The 6,234-nt window shown below is 37.7% G+C and overlaps 1 non-coding gene across 1 annotated transcript; it reads left to right on the top strand.

Moving 5' to 3' along the window:
- The first annotated feature begins 5,770 nt into the window (after positions 1-5,770).
- Positions 5,771-5,839, top strand: LOC111753566 (small nucleolar RNA SNORD64). The gene has a single exon (XR_002788337.1). It is a non-coding gene; the product is annotated as a small nucleolar RNA SNORD64 (small nucleolar RNA).
- Positions 5,840-6,234: the final 395 nt, after the last annotated feature.

Raw genomic sequence — 6,234 nt, 5'->3', positions numbered from 1 at the left:
AGTTGGAGGGATTGTGTTAACAAAAACACAGCTGTCTACTTCATACTTTATAATACTATTTCAATCTCTGAAGTAATGTGGGGAATGAATGAAGGATCTTTAAGGAGATAAATCTATCTGAGTTGTGGCATGGGCTCTCTGATCATTCAAGCATTTGGAATAGGCATGACTTTTTTTCCTTGGGACATTTGCCTCAGTCGATCACTCCTCCTCTGTGATCAAGGGTGGAAGACGTAAGCCTGGAATGAACAGTTGTACCTATAAGTTAATTTATAAAATACTAAATGAGCAGCAGATGCTGAATATCGGGAGGTACATGGTTGCATATCTGACATAATGGAAGTGTGTTCATTAAAGGTAGCTTTATAGTATAGTTGACCTGCTAAAATTAACATTAAATTGTGTCTAGCTGTTAGCACTAACGAGGTACAACAGGTATTGAGTAGAGTACATAGTCTCTTCAGGGAGTTCCCTGGTGTCTAACTTATTTGAATTGGCTGTGGAATAAGAGTCATTTTTAAAGACAGAATGATAGAAAACCAATGTTAAGAAAGAACTTCTCTGTACTATAGAGTATGTAGAGAGAAATATCAATACAGTGATCAGATTGGGATCAAACTCACAACTGCCTGCTTGCAAGGCAGGCGCTTATGCCGCTGAGCTAAATCTCCAGCCCCTGTATTCTAAACTTTGTGACACTCTGAAATCTAGTCAGTGTGCCTCACAGGATGTCAGGACATTTTATTTTTTTTTACGGAAATTCTTGGTTTGACTGAAAGCTTACAAACTCAAAAAGTTTACAAACCTTGAGTATTGGACTGAGGTAGCAGTAGCTGTTGTTCGAAATTAACCGAAATATTTGGTATTTATCATGACTTACTTTGTATAGTACCTGGTCAGGATACTTATACTGTACCTTTGGAGAGGTACAGTATAAATTTTATTGTATTAGTTTAACTAATTTTTAAGGTATGAGTGGTCCTCATCCTGTTGATAGGTTGGGAAAATTTTTTTTTCAGGAAAAGTGCAGTTTATGAAACAGGGTAAACGATACATAGTTTGTGTCAAGTTCTAGATGACCAGGATGAAAGGGATGAGTTTGTTTTAGAGCATGTAGGAGGTAAGGTAATAGTCCTTTCACATTGAATGTCCTCTCTGTTAGGTGTTACAATCCAGCTTTCTTAATACAATGAGTATTTCTGGGAAGAATATTAGTTCAGACTAAGGGAATTGAGCACATACCACTAAAAGGTGACTATAAAGTATGCAGTAGTCTTGAGTGTGAAATAGCAAAAGGTATGTAAGAGGAAGTGGGCCTCAGTTACTTACCAGTGATAATCATTTGGACATTCAGTGGTTGTAAATCTTCCCTGGTGGGGGGGGCTTCCTTTGATGTTAATGTTACTTGAGTATAGAGGTAGTGTTTAGTGAAAGTGGAGAGAAGTAGAAGATTTTAAGAAGAAAAGGGGATTTGCAGTGTCCGATGACTGGTCCATTCACACGTTAGTTATGTATTTGCGTCACAACCGTGGTTCGGTATTGTATCTGCATTAATGGCCTCATTGACATTTGGAACCAACCAGTTCTGTGACTGCTTCATCAACCAGGATTACATAATAAGACAAATCCACTGTTGTCATTTCACTGATAATTCAAGAGCATCTTTCCTAGGAGGAGATTCAGTGTCAGGGCTCCACCCATAAGAAGAAATCCACCATCTGTTTTATTATGAGATGCTTGCACATTTGGCCACTGCTTCTGATTCTCTTGGATTTTTAACATCTGTATTTGGTTCCAACTCTGAAAGATAGTCTTGTAAACTCTTTAATGTTTTTACCATCCTCACTTAATGTTTTAAATAGCATTTTGGAGGGGCGAATCTAGGAAGTTTTCGATTCACTTTCCCAGTAAATCAGAGAAATCAGTATTGCATATATACATTTACCAGCGTGTATCTCAAATAATAAACTTGAAGTTTGAAATTGTTTTTTGATCCATAGTCTACAAAATGGACATTGTGTTAGCAGGGAGGCAAAAATTTATTCTGTTGCACAGCTCCACCACAGATCTTTGACCTGGTACATTGTCACTGGACTGGAACAGATGTCAACAGAATTTTTAAATATCCTTTTTTATTTTTATTTATTTATATTTCTTTTTGAGATGTGCAGGTCAGTCTGTTTGTCAACAGAATTTTTAAATATCCTTTTTTATTTTTATTTATTTATATTTCTTTTTGAGATGTGCAGGTCAGTCTGTTTGTAGCCAGGGCTGGTCTTGAACTTGGAATGATCCTCCTCCCTCGTGTCTCAGCCTTCAGTGCTGGGATTATAATAGAAGTGTGCCAACATGGCCTGGCTTAAATAGCCTTTTTAAAATGACATTATCAGCAAGTGGTGCCATCTACTTCTGTTAACAAGAATATAGAAAGTGGATTTTTGAAGGGCCCTCGGATGGTTGGTTTTAACTCTCTACTCTGACAGGAAACTTAAACGTGTCTCTCGAGGTTTTGATGCCAAGCATTGACATTGTATCAAGCGGTAGGAAGAAGTCTGGGCATGCTTCTCTGTTTTTCGAGATGGTTTAGTGGTCTGTGTAGCTCAGCATGGCCTGAAGCACTCAGGGGCCCTCCTGCCTCAGTAGTCTCCAGGTGCTGGGACTACAGGTGAGCGCCATTGTGCCTGCCTGGCTGGGTAAGTGCTGCTTCCACACTGCAGGTGGTATTCACTGTTGTGTGTGGTCACCCGCCTTGGCTAGGTCTTCAGGACTCTCCTGCCACATCAGTTTTAATGCTTGTTAGTTCACATCAGACTAACGTGACTGCTTTTTCTTATGCCTCACACACCAACTTTGTAAGCTTGAATATTTTTTTCCTGTGGCTTCCTTCATAGGCTTTACAGGAGTAAATAGAAGCAGCACTAGCTGAGGATTCGACTTAGTTTTTGGTGCTTGAACTCAGGATCTTGTGCTTGCCAGGCAGGTGCTATGCCACTGAGCTGTGGTTCCCAGACCCTTGACTTAGTTTTTAAGGGAATTAGTTGGCATACTCGATCTATTTAGACCGTAACAGGTTCTCTGTATCACTGATAAATCTCTTCTGCCTTAGAATGTGTGTTCCTTGTAGTCCTAATTTGCTTCAGGCAGTTCCTTTGTAGACACTACTTAGTTAAATTGTACAAAAGACCTAACTTGATTTTTGATATATTTCAGTTACTAAAAGATTAGTTATTTTTAGTGTTTGATTTAAATTGGCAGGCCTGAAGCTTATTATTTGATTTGAATACTTAGTGGTCATTGTAGGGTCAGTGCTTGAGTAAAGTTGTATACTCTAACATAGGGTAAGAACAGGAAGTCATGGATGAACAATTGGTCAGTGGAACTGTTATGAAACAGAGCATTTAAATCTCAGTTATCACTCACTGTTAGCATTGTGTATATATAGATTGGCTGGATGCAAAGTGTACACATGTTGTCTACTTGTCTTTGATTTAAAAATTGTGAAGCCAAATAGAAATAGTCAGAAGAAGAAGCCTGAAGCTTGTCTGGAATTACTTGCTTTGCTGAGCAAGGTTAAACTGGGGTGGTATAAATGAGATGTTTACTAACTGCAATGTTGTGTACTGGTCACAGAAGTGCTTTGATAATTTTTGATTTCCAAAAGACAGTATTTTAAGCTGTGAGTGGTGGCAAATAGCTGTAATTCAGGACCCTTTTTTTTGTCTTTTTCCTTTTTATTGGTACCAGAGATCAAACTCAAGACTGCCTGCTTGCAAGGCAGGCGCTTATGCCGCTGAGCTAAATCTCCAGCCCCATCCAGGACTCTTTTAAACAGACTAAAAACCCATGGTTCAACTCATTGGCCCTTAAAAAAAATAAAAAATTGAAAGAGCAAAATGGACAACATGACCATATGGATTTGAACCCCAAATTATATGTGTATGCTAAACCTATTACTATAAAAGTACAATATGTGCTGTATGTCTATTTTTTGACAGAATTTTGTTTAACTAGCATAGAAAGATAAGGTAATTCAAAGGACTTAGGTTTATTTGATGCAAGACAGTTTTTAGTAAGATGTTTACCTTCCTCTACAGAATTTTTCATAAAGTTGAGGTAGTTGCTGTACCACTTTTGTTCTATACATCACATGTTGCGGATAATTAAGACCTCCTTGAAGACAATTTTGTTTAGCTTTCTGCTTTAATCGTTGAGCTTACCCTGATTTTTGTGTCCTTAATCCTCATCCTCAATTCTTCTATATTATCTACTAGGCTTAACTATGGAATATTTTGATGGTGTTTGAACTTTAATTATAATGCATAAATTGGTTTATACTTATTGGGAAGCATAACAAATTTTTTTGGTCTTTTTTGATATTGAACGTCTGTTGAACTGATTCTGAGCTATGCAGTTGATGGCTTTGAGCCCACTTTGTAGCTGAGGCTGGTCTCAGACTAACTGCCTCAGTGTCCAGTGTGCAGAGATTACAGGCATGCATTACCATGCCTGGCTAAGAATAACAAGTTTTTGATACTGTGGCTCACTAAGGTAAAATTTCAGTGTGTTGAACAGTTGCCTTATTGAGTCTTGTGTCTGTCTGGTTTTCTTCATGCTTATATTTTGTTATTAATGATTTCCTCTAGTTTTTCCATGAAATTACATTGTTGGTGTTTTATATGGTTTGTACAAAGCTGAGAACTATTGTTTTATGGCTGCAGGAATTCAAAGGATGGAGCTACACTATCTGGATATCTTAGGAGTATCCAAGGGTAGAGCTGCACTATCTATGGGTATCTTCATTTTAGGAATATCCACAGGTAGAACTACACTATCTATGGGTATCTTTTATGTAGGAGTATCCCAAGTGTAGAACTATACTATCTATGGGTATCTTTTATTTCGGAATATCTAAGGGTAGAGCTACTCTGTTTGTGGATATCTTTTATTTAGAAGTATCCAAGAGTAGAGCTACACTGTCCATGGATCTCTTTTTGTGTGAGTGTCCAAGGGTAGAGCTACACTATCTATGGGTATGTTTTATATAGGAGTTTCCAAGGTTAGAGCTATACTATCTTTGGGTATCTTTTATGTAGGAGTAACCACGGGTAGAGCTACACTATCAATGGGTTATCTATGTGTAGGTATCTTTCATGTAGAAGTATCCAAGGGTAGATCCATGCTCTCTATACGTACATATTATGTAGGAGTGTTTAAGCGTAGAGCTATACTATCGATGAGTATCTTATGTAGGAGTATTCAAGGGTAGATATGTACTGTCTGTGGTTGTCTTTTATGTAGAAGTATGCAAGGATAGAGCTACACAATGTATAGTTGAGTATATTTTATGTAGAAGTTTCCAAGACTAGAGATACACTGTCAATGGGTATCTTTTAAATAGGAGGATCCAAAGGTAGAGCTACACTATCAATGGGTACTTTTTATTTTGTGCAGTATCCAATAATAGAAGTATACTGTCAAAGTATATCTTTTGTTTCGGTGTATCCAAGGATAGAGCTAAACTATGGTTATCTTTTACATAGGAGTATGCAAGGGTAGAGCTCCACTATCTACAGGTATCTTTTGTATTTTATGTAGGAGTATCCAAAGGTAGAACTAAACTATCTATGGGTATCTTGTATTATTATTGGTACTCAGGTTCACCCCTGGACCTTCTGCTTATTGAACATTCAGGGTTACAGTACCCCATGCCTCTTACTGCATCATTTTTTGGTCCTACTTGTTGGGAAAAACCTTGTGGAAGACCTTGGTTGGACTGATGATGAGCTTTGTGTACTGAGTGTGAATGAACATGAGGTTCACTGTGATTACTCTGAAGTTCAGCCTAAGTGTCTAATTATGTATACAGGACAGAGATGTCTTTACCAAATGAAAAAGGTTTTTCTCATCAGTTACGTAAGAGCAATGGGGCTGTAGAATATTAGGTATAGATTGGTAAGGTTCCCTTCCATTATCTTCTTTGCATTGATAATATTGACAGATCTCACATTGGCTTTTCCCCTGAGCATTTCAGATGATAAATTCAAGAGAAGAAAAACCTGGCAGCCACCATACATTTCCCTCAAGATTTATTAGTGAGCTTGCACCTTCTTGGAGAGTTTCCTGAGCAGCCCTTGATGAGTTAATTTTTTGTGTCTTAGTCATAGATGTATAGTTTTATGTCTCATCCCACATTATTTATTTTTGCTTGTGTTAGTGATGTCTTTTTATTATCCA

Source organism: Cavia porcellus, unplaced genomic scaffold, assembly GCF_034190915.1.
Source record: "Cavia porcellus strain 051 isolate PalLab524CR breed Dunkin Hartley unplaced genomic scaffold, mCavPor4.1 scaffold_6, whole genome shotgun sequence".
Taxonomy (NCBI): domain Eukaryota; kingdom Metazoa; phylum Chordata; class Mammalia; order Rodentia; family Caviidae; genus Cavia; species Cavia porcellus.
The sequence above is the reverse complement of the archived record's forward strand: the minus strand, read 5'-3'. Positions and strand labels throughout refer to the sequence as shown.